The 17,201-nt window shown below is 48.5% G+C and overlaps 1 long non-coding RNA gene across 2 annotated transcripts in view; it reads right to left on the bottom strand.

Annotated features, from left to right (window-relative positions):
* LOC130540858 (uncharacterized) overlaps positions 1-17,201 on the bottom strand; it is a 294,582-nt gene that overhangs the window by 179,935 nt on the left and 97,446 nt on the right. The window contains exons 5-8 of one of the 2 annotated variants that reach the window (XR_010110066.1): positions 14,099-14,330; positions 13,597-13,811; positions 11,554-11,887; positions 6,174-6,338 (exon numbers count right to left, since the gene is read on the bottom strand). This is a non-coding gene — a long non-coding RNA (uncharacterized LOC130540858). Of the gene's footprint in view, positions 1-5,632; positions 6,339-11,553; positions 11,888-13,596; positions 13,812-14,098; positions 14,331-17,201 lie in introns of those variants that run through there. The other variant, XR_010110065.1, reaches the window with a different exon arrangement.

The following is a 17,201-nucleotide window of genomic DNA, read 5'->3' as shown; positions in this document are numbered from 1 at the left end:
ACCTTGGTCTTATATGATCCAGAGAAATGTAAATACTGAAACACAGGCCAACAGTAAAGCGGCAGGTGCAGGGAATCCAGCCACTCCTGGCAAAGTGTCATGGTCCAGCTAGGGACTCCCAGTGACCCAAGCTTCCCCCACCTGTCTCCTTTACCTTACAGGTAGCACCTTCCTCCTCCTTCCTATCCCTACCCCAGGGCCAGGCTGTCTCTCTCTTCCTGACCAGCAAAACCTGAATCTTAGGTTATAAACTCTGGAAGGGGCTCAGAGCTCGGCTGTCCCAAAACCCACTTTTGCAGAGGAGGAAACTGAGGCCCAAGGAAGAAAAAGACCTACTGCAGATCACCTGGCTTCCAGGCTCCTAGCACAAAGCTCTTTGTACTGACGAAGCTCTCAAATCCTGAAAACATCTGCTGTTAGTCCCACCCTCTCCAACCTCCATCCTTTCCCTTTCCCCAAAAAAACAAGGGCTGCATTTTCAGAGTTGAAAGTAGGGTGCTAAATGGGCAAAAGTATAGTGGTGGGATTTGAGGCATGGAAGAGGAAAAGCCACAGGGGATGGCCTGAAAACACTGCTGTGTGCTGAGTCAGGCTGCCTGTGCCTGTTCTGCTGTATCCTGGCTCCTGGCTTTCCTCCCCACCCCTGGGCCTGACAGATGACAACTGAAGGTGGGGCCAGCCCAAGAGAGAAAGGGCCAGAGGAAGTTGTGGTGGGTGCCCCGACCCTGGTCCCTAGATATTGTCTGAAGCCTACTGAAGGGTGAGTCTGCATCTTCCAAACACTTGCCCACAACCACAGTGACAGAAGAGGAGCGGGCCCTGAGATCTCTCTCTGCTGTAGGTCCAAATGCTACCCTCCTACAATACCAGCAATACTGATGCCACCAACCCCCATGATGGCACCAGGATGGGGAAGGCAGAGACGGGCCTCTGGTGCCCTCTGCTGTTCAGCACTCCCGTGCCACAGCCTGAGGGTTGGCACTGTGGCTGGCAGGGGGACCCAGGGAATCTCTCCAGCCCCTAGGGTTGCCCCAGCTTTTAGCAGCCCTCCATCTACTTCCCAGAAGGATCCAGGAAATGTGTGATGCTGAAGCCCTGGCTAAGGCAATGCACCCGCCAGATCACCCAGGGTGTGGTGTAGTAGCAAACAATCCCCAACACGAAATGGCTCCAAATCAGGCAGGTTTATTTAGCTGGACAAGCTCTGTGTCCATTTTCTAAGATCCAGGTTGAGGCAGTAGCCACCACCATCTGGAATGATGCTGGCTACAGTGACTGAGAGCAAGAGACTGAGGACCTCACACAGACAGTGAAAAACTTCCACTCACAGCTCACTGGTGGGATCTATCACAGACCCACCCAAGCAAAAGAGGCAGAAAGTGCAATCCCACCAGGTGCCCAGAAGTCAGGAGCTAGGGACACTGAGAGGGCATATTCCTGACTACTGATGGCTTCCGGCTCATTCTCCCTCCTGCAAGCAAAGTACCTCATCCCTCCCCAGGGAATGCAGCAGGGGCAGCATAGTCCTCAGGTGCAGGGTCTCAGGGTGGTATGTTGGCATCCCATATCAGCAGTGAGGGGCAGTAATCCCTGCTTCACACGTAGATGTGGTGCCTCTTGATCCAGTGACCTGCGACCTAAGAATCCCAGTTTTCTGCTTCCTGTTAAAATTCAGTCCTCAGTGGCACAGCCAGGGCTAGAGAGTGGCAAAAAAACACACCAGTAGGAAAGCAGAAAAATGAGAGCCATATCTCAGGGGATACTGCTCCATGGCAGCCCTGCCATCCCTGGGCAGACTTTAAGAGTCCCTGTCCTGGAGGTGGGCATCGTCCTTGATCAGGCAGCTCTGGCCTCTCCCCTGGGTATCTCTCCTCATTGGTTTTTTCTGTGCCCTGCTCCCTTCCCCGTCTGTCTGGCTGCCTCAGTTTCTCCTGACTTAATACCTTGTGCTGTGTGTGGCTCTGTAATGGCCACCTCACTCTTGAGCCTCCCAGACTGCTGAGTGGTCCCAACTTAGGGTCTCAGTTCAAATTCCAGACACACAGAGAGACTCCCATTTCACTGGCCTAATTGATTATTCAGAGCCAGGCACGCAAGTCACAGTTATGTGCAGTTTCCGAACGGGCCGTCTGAACAGGGGATGCTGGAGAGACCCCACGCTGCCTGCACATCTGGTGGTGTGGGAGGAGAGCGTGGGCACACCCATGAAGGATTGTTTTCTCTGAAACACAGAGCGTGGAGTTGCCCTTGAATGTACTCTGAAGACACACGATTTGGGAGGAGGAAGTGAGGTTTGGCCTTCCCCAACCTCAGACTGCTCATTGCTTTCTTTACTCCTCTGAGTCTCAGTTTCCTCATCCATACAGTGGGAACAATAATCACTGTCCTCATCCTTCTCCCTCGCTCACTCCTGTGGGCCCTCATGCCCCTGATGGAACCAGTCCTGGGTCCTGGCTGCCTGAGCTGGGTTCACAGTCTGGGCTGACCTGTGGCCTGCCTCTCCAGAAACATTTGCGTTTGTATAGAGAACTGTTGGAGACTGACAAGCCAACAGATCAACCTGTAATGGCAAAATATAAGGCAGAGAGATGCCAAAAGAGAGAATACTTTGGTAGGAGGGAGGGAAGCACTCAAGATCTGCCTGGATAAGAATTCTAATCTCTGCTGCTGACTGTTCAGTTCCTCCTTCATGGGAGAAATGAGTCAGGCCTATCTTGAATGACAACTCTTGTTACCAGAATCCTCAGGTCATTTCTAGGGTAACTCTCCTTTAAGGGATGTGTGTGGGGGCAGCGCTTCATAGGTACATGCACCCTGCCTCCCTGCCCCACGTGCTCTACATTCTCCCTGTGCTCAGAACTGTGCTGACTCGGGCACAGTTCTGATGATGCGGAAACTAGTGCAGCCCACATTTCTCAACCTCGGGGACGGATGTGCTGCCTTGTTGTATTTTTGTTCTTTGTTCTTTGAAAACCTCTGCTTTTTCTTCTACCCATCCACCTCTTTAGCTGCTAATCGGGGGTGGTCTGAAGACCCACGTCGTGTGTTTATTTTATCATGGTTCCAAAGCTGCAGTCATATCTCAGCAGGGAGCTGCACCATCCACATGCCTTTGAACTCAGAAACCCCCACGTGGGTTTTGGTAACCAGGGCTGGCATATCCCCACTCGACAGCACTGTGTCCTTAGCCCACTGCCCACCTGGCTCCCCCTACCTCGCTGCCCCTGCCCTAATACCCTCCTGCAGGGTTCCTCCAGGGTCTCATCGTGGTCCAGTCTCTGGGCGCTGGCACAGTCCCCTCATTCCCTACCCACCCTCACTGCCCAATGCAAACCCTGCCTCCTGCCCTCTGTGACTTAGAGCTGACTGCTTAAACTCTCTGGACTACGGCCTCACTGTAACAAGAAAGGATTTGAGAAAGCAGAATTTCCCAGCTCTGGATCCTTTCTTTCCCCCATCTCCTTTAAAGCATATCAAGAAAGAATGGCAGTGAATGTTGGTAGAGTGCTTTACAGTCTACAGAATATGAGCACATTCATGACTTTGTGTGAAGTCACTGATAGCCCCTGGGGGTAATTATTCTTGCTATTTCTGTTTTACAGAGGCAGAGGCACAAACTGAGACTCAGAGGGGTTCAGTAACTTATCTAAGGTCACACAGCTAGTTTAAAGAAGAAAAAAAGAAATGGCCAGGCATGGTGGCTCACACCTGTAATCCCAGCACTTTGGGACGCCGAGGCAGGCAGATCACCTGAGGTCAGGAGTTCAAGACCAGCCTGGCCAACATGGTGAAACCCTGTCCCTGCTAAAAATACAAAAATTAGCTGGGCATGGTGGTGTATGCCTGTAATCCCAGCTACTTGGGAGGCTGAGGCAGGAGAATCACTTGAACCCAGGAGGCGGAGATTGCGGTGAGCCAAGATTCTGCCACTGCACTCCAGCCTGGGCCACAGAGCAAGACTCCATCTCAAAAAAAAAAAAAAAAAAGGATTGGGATTAAATTTCAGGTATTCAGACCACATGCCCTTCCTACTTTAGCAGATGATGTCTCTCCCACCCACTCTGGCTAATGGCTGCAATCCTTATCGCCCACAGTAAGAAGAGACTTAGGGTGCAGCTCTTCCCCACATCCCTGGGATAGGGAGCCAGAGGGTCACAGAGCATCACTACCAAACAGGTTGTCTTGGACCTCAGGGAACTGTCAGAGGGAAGAATTATGATTTTAAACCTTGTCCACATGTGGACCCCTCACTGGCCTGGGTGTCTTTGGAGCAGCAGAGCTGGTTCTAATTGGCAAGGCCAGCCTAGGTGGTGCCCTGTCCTCTCGAAGTGACAAAGCAGGGCTTTCCTGGGGCCAATGCCTGTGGCAACTCCTCCTGACACACCTTTCCCAGTTTGCCAGGGGTGTAGCCTAGGATCAGAAGCTAGTTCCACCCTCCTCTGCACCTTGGTTTCTCTTTCTATAAAATGCGGAATCATCTCCACTTTCCTGTCCCTACTATCCAGTAGGAGTCGGGGAGGACAAGAGGGCATGAGCTGGTGTTTCTCACGGGACTTTGATGCCTTAATAGAGGTGATATTTGGATAAAAATATAAGAGCAAGCATGGACTCCGGTGCTTCCTAAGAAAAGGACTCTAGAGGAGAAACTAACTCTCAGGCACATTCTGGGGAATTAAATTTTCTAGATTTCTAGAAGCCCCCTTGATATCAGCTCTTATGGCTACAAACCCTTCTACCATTCCAGAGAGTGGTTCTCTGAGACCACACCTGGAAATGACTTTGCCAGTCTGCAGGGACAATCTGCCTTGGGGCTAGGGCTGGATGAGGGTGACTGCAGGGGGCAATGTGAGGTGGACCTGGAGGCCCCATAGCTCAGGAGTGACATTTGCAGATCCGTCCCCAAGAGTTGTTTGGTTTAGCTCCTTTGGTTCTTTCTCAAAAGAGTCAAGTTTGGTAAAAATCCGGGAATTCATTTAACATGATCACAGGAAGGCGCATTAGAATAAAATGCGTATGAACAGCTGCTATTACTCCTTTGGGTACATATTCCTGCTTACTATGATCCAGTACCTTTGTCACTTTAATAGAAAGCTCTCAGAGACTTGGTTTCCCAATCTGTAAAATGTAAGAGTTGCATTTCATTGTTGGGAGGTGAGGTCCCTTCTAGGCTAATACTTGCTTGGAGTAACACAACAAACAACAGATCCTTCAGGACTTAGGGGCTTGCATCCATTGAAGTACAGAAATAAAATATTTTTAAAAGACTAAAGGGAAAAGAGACTCTCCAGGTTTAGTCTGGGTAGGTGGTGGGGCCTGGCTGAACCTACTTCATCTCTGTTTCCCTTGCTCTTGACTTTCCCTTGGCAGTCTCTAACTTGCTGCCCTCTGTCACCACTACTCACAAGGACATTGGCCACCATATTACCCTAGTCCCCTTTCTGTAATTGTCGACTTCTGTACTGATTGTTCCCCAGTAATTGCAAGCTTTCTAAAGAGAATACATCTTCAGCTGTATTAGGCAGAGTTCTACAGAGAAACAGAACCAATAAGCAATACGAGATTAGATATAAATATATAGATGCATACATATATATATGTATATATGCATGCAGGTGTGTATATAGACAGAGAGAAACAGACAGAGACAGAGAGATTTATTTTAAGGAATTGTGTGGCTGGCAAGTCTGAAATCCATAGGGCAGGCTGGCAGGCTGAAAAGTTAAGTGAGGGTTAATGTCATAGACTGGAGTCCTGAGTTCGAATTCCACAGGGCAGCAGGCTGGAAACTCAGATAGGGTTTCTATGTTGTAGTCTCAAGGAGAATTCCATCTTCTTTAGGAAACCTCAATCTTTGTTCTTAATGCCTTCAACTGATTGGACAGGGCCCACCCATAGTATGGTGGGTAACCTGCTTTACTGATTTAAGCGTTAATCTCATCTAAAAAATACCTTTACCACCATGTCCAGACTAGCGTTTGACCAAACAATGAGTTGGCATACTCCACGCAAGGTGACATGCAAAATGAACCATCACAGCACTTCTTGTGTCTTCATGTGCCCACCTGGTACATGGGGGTACAACTATCTGGCCCAAAAGGGTGGTCAATCCTGAGTGGATAAATAATAGGAATTTAGTCCTATGATGTGTCTTGATTTTTCTTTTCTTTTCTTACCTTCCTATTTTTATTAACCCGGGTCTTCTGCGCCCAAAGACTCAGCCTCATTCAGGACCATATTATGTTCATACTTCTGCTGCGTCCAAGGAGTGTTGACGAAAAAGTGGGGCCTTGGAGGGGTAGGGGCCAAGGGAGAGTTTCCCCTCTGCTCTTTGAAGTTCACTGAAAATGAATTTACAATAGGCAGATTAATAAGAGGAAAAGGCATACAAATTCGTTTAATGTGCATAAGCACACAGGAATTGCAAGAACATGATGACCTAAACCCAATGAGGTCCAGATGCTCATACGCCTTTCTTCATCAGGGAAGAGGAGATGGAGGAGAAAGTGGCTGTTTTGAGGGGTAGAAAATAATTTTTTTTTTTTGAGATGGAATCTCACTCTTTCGCCAGGCTGGAGTGCAGTGGCATGATCTCGGCTCACTGCAACCTCCACCTCCTGGGTTCAAGCAATTCTCCTGCCTCAGTCTCCTGAGTAGCTGAGACTACAGGCATGTGCCACTACACCCAGCTAATTTTTGTATTTTTAGTAGAGACAGGGTTTCACCATGTTGGCCAGGATGGTCTCGATCTCTTGACCTCGTGATCCTCCCGCTTCGGCCTCCCAGTGCTGGGATTACAGGCGTTAAGCCACCGCTCCTGGCCCAGCAAATGATTTTTAAGAGGAATGAATGGGCCCAATGCTCCAGACAATGGTTAGTAAATAATTATCTTTGGAAATGGAATGGGACCTAAAAACAGACAATTTGGGTCAGTGCTCCAAAGTATGGGTTGTAGGTGTGATGTTTAATTTTCAATCTCTTCCTCTGTGATATGGGTTTTAATCCTCTAGATAATGAAATTTCAGGGAGGGGATGGAAGGCAATTGTGTTCCTCTTCGGCCATCTGGTTTCTAGGTGGATGAGGGAACTTCAGAGAACAGCCTTGTCCTGTGTTTTGGGAGAGACAAGGGATTGAGAAACAGGAAGGTAGGAGGGGTAGGGAAGGTCAAGAGACCTTGAGGCTTCTTCTTTAGTCCAGCATGTCAAAGCACCATATTGGGGAGTATCATTTTCTGAGCCCCAACAGAGGTTGACACACCTGGGCTTAAGTCCCGGCTCCCCCATTCATTAGCAAGGAGTTGAACCCCTCAGAACGTGAGTTCTTTCTGTGCAGTGAAGGCATGGGGTGCCCACATGGTGGGTGTAGTGAGGCTGAGTGGGATAAGGCCCAGCACAGTGCCTGCCGTGAAGGAGGCACCCCATCATTTTCATAATGATGATTTTATTGCTCTTTTACACGCAATTAAAACTCACTAATTCAGACCTATCAGAGAGGGCAGTCAATGGCTGGAAAGTCCACATTAAAAAATAATTTAAAAATAATGTAGTTTTATTGCTTTAAAATATATTACTCGGTCCAGGCTAATAAAGTGTTGCATAGCGAGCCCTTGGGGGACTTGCATTAATGAACAAATAAGAACAATTTGAGGTTAGTCCATCCATTATTGGCATGGAACAGGGTGTCTCGGAAAGTATTTGCAAATGCCTCAAAACAAGGTATTATCTTCCATAGATTAAGTGTTTCCCCTGCAATCATCATGATGCATTTTCTTCATTCATCAGTTTCTCTCTACCCGGAAAGTGCTCCAGGCAAGTTCAGCACAGGACTGACCAGATTTTAACAGATTCTCACTCAGTGGTGATTGAGCATAAGACATTTCATTGAGTTAGGTCAAGGCCCTTATTTTATGTTCTTTCCTTTCAGAGAAACCTGTTTCAGGGTGCACATCTTGGCCTGCACCTCCCAGAGCTAGAATCGTTTCCATCAAACAGCAAAGAGGCTGTGCTTAGGAGCTTGGGCTCTGAACGCAGACAGAACTGGGTTCAAATCCCAGTCATCCCTAAGATAACTTCCCTCACAAGGTTGCTATAGGATTAAATTAGGTATACAGCTCAAGTACCTGAGAGACACGAAAGTCATGAATGGCAGTGAAAGAGCAAAAGCTCTCCTGCAGCACAGGGACCACCATTACCTAGAGGTGAGTCAGAAAGGCCCGCACACAGACCTAGTGAACCTCTGAGGCATAAGGAATGCTGAAATTATTATTCCTGGTGCTGGGCCAGTCCTTGGGTGATGATGAAATTTGCCTCCAGATAGGCTATGATTCCAAGGCAGGAGCCTAGGAATTACTGTCATTATTATTATTAGCAACAAAAATGACGGTTTATATTTTACAAGAGCTATCCAGCTTCTCTCAAAAGCTCCACTGAGACAGTGTATATTTGAGGAAGGTTGTGCAAGGGCCACGGTATTTGTTCCTCTGGGAATTCCAAGTGTGGACTGGGTTCACTCATCAGAGAACCACATCCCAGAATTAGCCCAGCACCTGCAGAAAGGCCTTTTCTGAGTGAAGGTCTGAGTTAAGCCCTTGATTCTACTCTGCCTCAGGGTAGAGAACCACCAGCGAAGGGGAAGTTCCTGGGACACCCTGAGAACCTGCCATCAGTCATCGTTTATTAAGCACTTAACTCTGGATGGGGGCTGGCGCTCTGTGATTGCCTGACTTTATCCTCATTACATTCAGCCCATAATGTCAATGTCAGACCATTGGCCCTCCCACCCCGCTTCATCAGAGGAGGGAGCTGTGTCCCAGAAGGCAGGGGGGACTTGCTCAAAGTCACAGAGCTGGTATAAATAAACACAGCATGCCAGTCTTCATTTTTTCTTTTTTCTTTTTTTTTTTTTTTTGAGACAGGATCTTGCTCTGTCGCCCAGGCTGGAGGGCAGTGGTGCGATCTCAGCTCACTGCAACCTCCGCCTCCCGGGTTCAAACGATTCTGCTGCCTCAGCCTCCCAAGTAGCTGGGACTACAGGTGTGTGCCACCACGCCCAGCTGAATTTTGTACTTTTAGTAGAGTCGGGGTTTCCCTACATTGGCCAGGCTGCTATCCAACTCCTGGCCTCAAGTCATCCACCTGCCTCGGCCTCCCAAAGTGCTGGTGAGAGGTGACAGCGTGCTGGCAGTCCTCAGAGCCCTCGCTTGCTCTCGGCACCTCCTCTGCCTGGGCTCCCACTTTGGTGGCACTTGAGGAGCACTTCAGCCCACCGCTGCACTGTGGGAGCCCCTTTCTGGGCTGGCCAAGGCCAGAGCCGGCTCCCTCAGCTTGCAGGGAGGTGTGGAGGGAGAGGCACGAGCGGGAACTGGGGCTGCGCAAGGCGCTTGTGGGCCAGCTGGAGTTCTGGGTGGGCGTGGGCTTGGCGGGCCTGCACTCGGAGCAGCCAGCTGGCCCTGCCGGCCCCAGGCAATGAAGGACTTAGCACACGGGCCAGCGGCTGCAGAGGGTGTACTGGGTCCCCCAGCAGTGCCAGCCCACAGGCGCTGTGCTCGATTTCTCACCGGGCCTTAGCTGCCTTCCTGCGGGGCAGGGCTGGGGACCTGCAGCCCGCCATGCCTGAGCCTCCCACCTGCTCCATGGGCTCCTGTGCAGCCCGAGCCTCCCCGACGAGTGCCGCCCCCTGCTCCACAGCGCCCAGTCCCATCGATCACCCAAGGGCTGAGGAGTGCGAGTGCACTGCGCGGGACTGGCAGGCAGCTCCACCTGCACCCCTGGTGCGGGATCCACTGGGTGAAGCCAGCTGGGCTCCTGAGTCTGGTGGGGCGGTGGAGAACCTTTATGTCTAGCTCAGGGATTGTAAATACACCAATCGGCACTCTGTATCTAGCTCAAGGTTTGTAAACACACCAATCAGCACCCTGTGTCTAGCTCAGAGTTTGTGAATGCACCAATCGACACTCTGTATCTAGCTCTCTGGTGGGGCCTTGGAGAACCTTTGTGTCCATACTCTGTATCTAACTAATCTGATGAGGATGTGGAGAACCTTTATGTCTAGCTCAGGGATTGTAAACGCACCAATCAGCGCCCTGTCCAAACAGACCACTCGGCTCTACCAATCAGCGGGATGTGGGTGGGGCCAGATAAGAGAATAAAAGCAGGCTGCCTGAGCCAGCAGTGGCAACCCGCTCGGGTCCACTTCCACACTGTGGAAGCTTTGTTCTTTTGCTCTTTGCAATAAATCTTGCTGCTGCTCACACTTTGGGTCCACACTGCTTTTATGAGCTGTAACACTCACCACGAAAGTCTGCAGCTTCACTCCTGAAGCCAGTGAGACCACGAGCCCACCAGGAAGAACGAACAAACTCCAGACACGCCACCTTAAGAGCTGTAACACTCACCGCGAGGGTCCACGGCTTCATTCTTGAAGTCAGTGAGACCGAGAACCCACCAATTCCGGACACACTGGGATTACAAGTGTGAGCCACTGCGCCCAGCCAAGCATGCCATTCTTTAGAAGATGTTCTCTCCTGGCACATCTCAGTTTCTACAAAGGCCCCCAGCCCTTCCTGGAGACCCCTGGGGCGAAGTTCTCTCACCCTTCTTCACATGCCCCTAACAACTCACCTCCCTCTCTCTTAGAGCCCCCGTCCTGCCCTTCCTTGAATTCTGGTCATGCTCATGTTTGCCATAGCTCCCCAAGGAAGACAGCCTCTGAGTCAGGTCTGACATTGTCTGTCCTTAAAGAAGGCACTTAACACATATTTGTCAACTGAATTAATAAAAATTTCCCACAGGGCCTTGGAAGAAACTTTGTACCTGTTTGCCTCTGCTGGATGACGCACTCTGAACACAGCTACCTAAAAGTGGAAGGAAGGAGGCTGGGCAGGGTGGCTCACGCCCATAATCCCAGCACCTTGGGAGACTGACTGGGAGTCAGGTGGATCACTTGAGCTCAGGAGTTTGAGACCAGCCCAGGCAACATGGCGAAATCCTGTCTCTACAAAAAAAATTTAAAACTTAGCCAGGCATGGTGGCACGTGCCTGTAGTCCCAGCTACTCAGGAGTCTGAGGTGGGAGGATTGCTTGAGCCTAGGAGGTGGAGGTTGCAGTGAGCCGAGATCACATCACTGCACTCCAGCCTGAGCAACAGAGCAAGACCCAATCTCAAAAAAAAAAAAAAAAGGCTAAAAGGAAGGACTGTTTTGAGCTGAGGCAACCCCAAGGACTGGTGACATTCCCTGGGTCTCCCCTGCCAGCCTCGTGTCATACCCCAAGAGAGGCTGGGACACGTCTGTGAAACAGGATGCTGAACAGCTGAACACAGCGGACTTCAGCCAGCCTAAGTGGGTTTCTGCTCCTTGCAACAAGAGGCCTGAATAGAAGCCCCTTCTTCAGGGGAGTGGCCATCAGCTCAGAAAGAGGATCCCATGGGAACTGACTTTGCTGGTGACCAAGGCCCTACCACCAGGGCGCCCTGCCCATGTATCCCAAGCAGAGGGAGCAGAACCAGCGGTGTAACCACTGTGCTTGACACCCAGGGCAGGTCTTTTTTTAACTCACCAATCTTCCATGCAACAAAATTGTTTTCTGTGAAAAGCAGGAAATGAATAACAATAGCGTAGGTGTGTTGGCTATGTCCGGTGGCATTTCTTCAGAATTTTCATTAATGACACCTGATTTTGGAGGCATTGTATATTTTTAAATACATCCAGATGTTGTTTCAGTTGCTTCCTCTTTGGTTCTTTTTGCTTTTCGTTGTTGAGCTTCACTTAAATTCGTGTCATTTCATGTTGGTACAGGTACTCCACTTCAAATTTCCCAAGAAATTCAGAAGAATTGTGAACAAGTTGCTGGTTTCACAATACTGCAAGACACTGCAAGTTATTCCAAGTTCCTACAGGACAACAATGCACAATTATTTACTTACTTATGTTTAAATATACCTATCAGTTTGACTTTGATCCTTTGGTGACATTCTAATATAATAATTTATGTAAATAATTATTCAGAGACCAATGAGAGGATTTTAATAAGTGCAAAATGTTAGCAAACGGTACAACATTGATAAATCTATGGTCTGTATTTTGTTCTGCCATTTCAAAATAATTAAAAAGTAAGTTTCAATTTAAAAACATTATTGAAATTCAGTAAAATATTTCAAGCATGAACTAAAATATACACTTACTAAACACAAATATTACACCTCACATTTCACACTCTGTTTCATTGTTTTAAATTTTAAACAGAAATAACTCCACCGGCCACCTAGAATGATCAAGTCAGGCAACTCAAGTTACTTTATTTCATCTTCACAATCACTGTGCTATCATTGTTCATTTTGAATCTACTTTTTTTTTTTTTTTTTTTTTTTGAGACGGAGTCTCGCTCTGTCGCCCAGGCTGGAGTGCAGTGGCGCGATCTCGGCTCACTGCAAGCTCCGCCTCCCGGGTTCACGCCATTCTCCTGCCTCAGCCTCCCGAGTAGCTGGGACTACAGGCGCCCACTACCACGCCCGGCTAATTTTTTGTATTTTTAGTAGAGACGGGGTTTCACCGTGTTAGCCAGGATGGTCTCGATCTCCTGACCTCGTGATCCGCCCGCCTCGGCCTCCCAAAGTGCTGGGATTACAGGCGTGAGCCACCGCGCCCGGCCTTGAATCTACTTTTTAAACACAAGAATACTTGATACCAGATACCAGACACAAATTATACCTGAAAAGGATGTCATTTTAGGTTTTGTGTCCCACCTAAAGGATACAATTCTGTACCCTGACAATGTTATTCTAGAAATAAATGCCTATGAGTGAGTCTTGTTTCAAGAGCCAACTCTGCAACTAGGAGTTCCCCCAAAGTAACTTCCATGTGCAATAAAGTTTTTATTAAAGGATAAGTATTAAAATTGTCCTAAGCAGAAAACCAAACACCGCATGTTCTCACTCATAGGTGGGAATTGAACAATGAGAACACTTGGACACAGGGTGGGGAACATCACACACCAGGGCCTGTCGTGGGGTGGGGGTAGCGGGGAGGGATAGCATTAGGAGATATACCTAATGTAAATGACGAGTTAATGGGTGCAGCACACCAACATGGCATATGAATACATATGTAACAAACCTGCACGTTGTGCACATGTACCCTAGAACTTAAAGTATAATTTAAAAATAAATAAATAAAAATTTTTTTAAATCTAAAAAAAAAAAAATTAAATTAAATTAGATAAATAAAATTGTCCTAAGGCCAGGAATGGTAGCTTACACCTGTAATCCCAGCACTTCCGGAGGCAGTGAATTGCTTGAGCCCAGGAGTTTGGGACCAGCCTGGGCAACATGGTGAAACCCTGCCTCTATAAAAAAATACAAAAATTAGCCAAGTATGGCGGCACGCACCTGTAGTCCCAGCTACTCGGTAGACTGAGGTGAGAGGATCGCTTAAGCCTGGGAGGTCGAGGCTGCCGTGAGGCATGATGGTGCCACTGCACTCCAGCTTGGGTGACAGAGTGAGACTCTGTCTCAAAAAAACAAAAACAAAAACTGTCCTAACGTGAAGCTTATATACTTATCATCATCATCAATATCATCAGCATTATGAAGCTCCACAGTACCTCAGCAAGTGTTTACACATTGGGCCAAGGACAGATTTTTCCTGGAGAAGGATTTTACCACTGCCACCATCTTGAAATTCTTCATCATTTTGGAACACAGAGCCATAGATTTTCATTTCTGCACTCAGCTCTGTTCTGAGCCTGGGGCCATAGGGGTTCTTGGAGAGACAGGGCAGATGGAAGAAGTAGAAGGCATCTGCACACTGTAGAGTGCCCTGCAATCATAGAGGGTGATTACTCCTGTCCCTACCTCCCTGGCCCAGCTTCCCACCAGCCAGAACCCTGGCAAAACAGGGAGACCTTTGGCAGTCTCTTAGCCCTCTTCCTTACTAATCCCTGTTCCCTCCTCTCCCCTTATGCCAAATACAACTAGAGGTCACCTCACAGCCAAGCGCCCCTCCCAAAGACACCAACTTCCTTTACCCTGCAACAACCAACCCTCAACCCATTCCCAAAAGGCTCTCTGGCCAGAGGTCTGATCGAGCCCCTTGAGGGTACTCACTTTAAGCCACCCCCATGAGCTGTTTTCCTTTTTTACAAATGAAGCTTGTTCTTTTCTGGGTCTCTCCAAGGTGGAGTGTAGGAGGGCAGTGTTTTCCGTAGCCTCTGGCTCGTGCCGCGCTCTCAGACTCTTCAGTTCTCCTCACCCACACGAGCCCAATGAGGTAGGCCTTTTTATTCCATCTTGCAGATGAAGAAACGATTACTCAGGGTTGATAAACACCACCCAAGATCTCATGGGAGGAAGGAACAGAGATGAAAATAAAATGCAAGGCTGTGTAAGTCCAACAAATATGTCACATCCATGTCACCTCTGGGGTCTGATCCAGCCTCTCAACAACCACCGTCACCCCTCAACGGGCAGGTGACAGTGACGAGACGGCCCAGCCCAGCACCAGGCTCCCCCATTGCAGTGCCATTGCTATGCAGAGGACACAAACCCCAGACCTTGACTCCTCCTCACAGACCCTGGACAGCTAGAATCTTCTGGCTTCACTGATACTTCCAGCTGCCTGAGCTTTGGCCCAGACAGTCGCCACAGCAAACACAGGTAGGTCTCTGCAGCTGCAGCTGAATGAGCCAGCAAATATTTATCAAGCACTGTGCTAGGAACAGTAGGAGATGGAGTGACTTTACTCAGTGGTCCAGTTTTAAAACACTTTTAGTAATAAATACCCTAAAAAAAAGAAGGGGGGAGAACATATTTTAAAACCCTATTGCTTTCTTTCCCATCCTGAAAGCCATGAGGTAGACAAAGTATCGCTTTACAAGCACAGACTTTGGAGCCAGAGACTTTTGGGTTTGAATTCTGGCACTGCTGCCACTAGCTACGTGACACTGTGCAAGCCACACTCCTCTCAAAGCCTTAGTTTCCCCTTTACAACACGAGAATGCTTACCCCTGCCCACCTCAGAGGATTCTTTAAAAATGAAATGAGCTAATGTATAACAAAGAGCTTTGTTGACTGTGCAAATGTTAGGTTGTTCTTTCAATAAACATTTATTAAGCATTTACTCTGAGCCAAACCCTGAGTTAGGCATTAGAGCTTCTGAAATGTAAACGACCCAGGTTCATTGGGATTCACCCTTTTTATTTTTTTTCGATGAAATTCACGCAACATAAAATTAACCATTTTAAAGTGAACGATTCTTTGGCATTTAGTCCATTCACGATGCTGCACAACCAACACCTCTCACAAGTTCTAAAACATTTTTTTCCTCATCCCAAAAGAAAAGCCCGTACCCACTGAACATCAGCCTCTTTTGAAGGTACCTTTTCTCTCGCTCTGCTGTGTCCTTCTCAGGAGTTGAGCTCACAGGCTTGATAATCCTAATGTCCCTCTCATCGCCTACGACTCCAAGCCAATTCCCACATCCAACCTCAAGCTTCACAAGTCGAAACCCAGGTTTCTCTGCCAGAGCCGGGGGAAACAGAGCCCCTAGCCTGCCATTTTTAATTACATCAGGGCTGGATGAGCAGGTAATCGCTGTGCATTTCAGTAAATTACCTCTCATAAAGGGGCCATCATGTTTGCTCATGTGCCCTTCTTTCCTGGAACCAGCTCCCTGTTTGCCAACATTGTATCTTCCCAGCAGCCCATGCGCCTGGTGATCGTCCTTTTAGTCAAGCTGGGGGACAGTCAGGTGCAGGGGGAGGAGGCAGTGTTTGGGCAAATATTGGACTTGGCCACACTTGCTGTTCGTATCAGGAACCCAATTGGTGTTATTGATTGACAGATTCGGGGACCAACTGTTTAGAAAGCTGAGCCCCCTCGGATTGGGCTAGGTGTTTCAACAAACAGCCCTAATGCTGGGCAAACAGGGCTGTTGGAAGAAGTGCCCAGCGTGTTAGCAGAGCAAACCAAGCACTGAGCAAACAGCTTAAAAGAATGTGGCCACCTCCACGTAACCTCAACCGAGGTATTGATCCCACCGGAGGAAAGAGAGGGGCCGAGTGGGGAACAGAGAGATACAAACCCCGGCAGAATGTAAATGTTATCTTTAAGCTGCGGCTGTCAGGGCCCTAATGGGCATCTGTTTGGAATTTGTCTTCTTGCAAATCTTTAAATCCAGGTCAGGGCCAGGCACAGAATTTAATAACAACTTTTCAGAGAGATCGGGGCTTGGGACTGATTTCATTCCCCATAAGCCCAACTGGGACTCTTCTGTTCTTCTTAAAGGCAGCTGCCTTGCATGGAAACTTGCTGGGTGCAAGTCCCAAGCTAGAAAGAGATAAATCTTCCGAACACTGGTCATAAGGCTACAGGAGAGAAGAAGGAAATTCAGAAATAAAGGTGCTTTCTCTGACCCCTGAGCTGTCCATACAAGAGAGCTGGTGGAGTGGAAAGAATCCTGGACTCAGAAACAAGAAATCTGGGTCCTGCTGCAGCTGCTGGCTCTGACTGGCTGCCCCTTCTGTCTTCACCTCCCTGACCTTCAACCTCTGTATCTATGAACTGAGGGATGCAGTCCATGCTGGGCATATTCAGGGTCAGGCCAGACAAGCCCATTCCAAGGTGGGAGCACACTCTGCAGACAGAAAACACTGTCCCAGTTTAAGGAATCGGGATATTTGCTGAGAGACCCTGGGGGATGCCCCTCCTGAGCCTGAGACCTTCTGACATCACCAAGTCGCAATGGAATGGACCATGGCTGTGGTTATGTATTTCTCTAGGTAGGTGACTGTTGGAATTTGGGTGTCCTTTCCCAAAAGCTAGATGGGCAAAGGGAATACATGTTGTTTGCAAATTCCTTGAAAAGTCAAAAAATCATGATTGCTTACTTGCTGTTATTTTTGAGACAGGGTCTCACTCTGTTACCCAGTCTAACGGCATCTTGCTCTGTCACGCAGGCTGGAGTGCAGTGGGACGATCATAACTCACTGCAGCTTTAAGCTCCTGGGTTCAAGCAATCCTCCTGCCTGTCTCTCAAGTAGCTGGGACTACAGGTGTGCACTACCACACTTGACTATTTTTTTTTTTTTTTGTAGAGATGGGGTCTCACCGTGTTGTCCAGGCTGATCTCGAATTCCTGGCCTCAAGTGGTCCTCCCACCTCAGCCTCCCATAAACAATGGGATTACAGCATGAGCCACCATGTCCAGTTG

Source organism: Pan paniscus, chromosome 16 (assembly GCF_029289425.2).
Source record: "Pan paniscus chromosome 16, NHGRI_mPanPan1-v2.0_pri, whole genome shotgun sequence".
NCBI lineage: Eukaryota > Metazoa > Chordata > Mammalia > Primates > Hominidae > Pan > Pan paniscus.
This window is presented reverse-complemented; position numbering and strand designations above follow the sequence as displayed.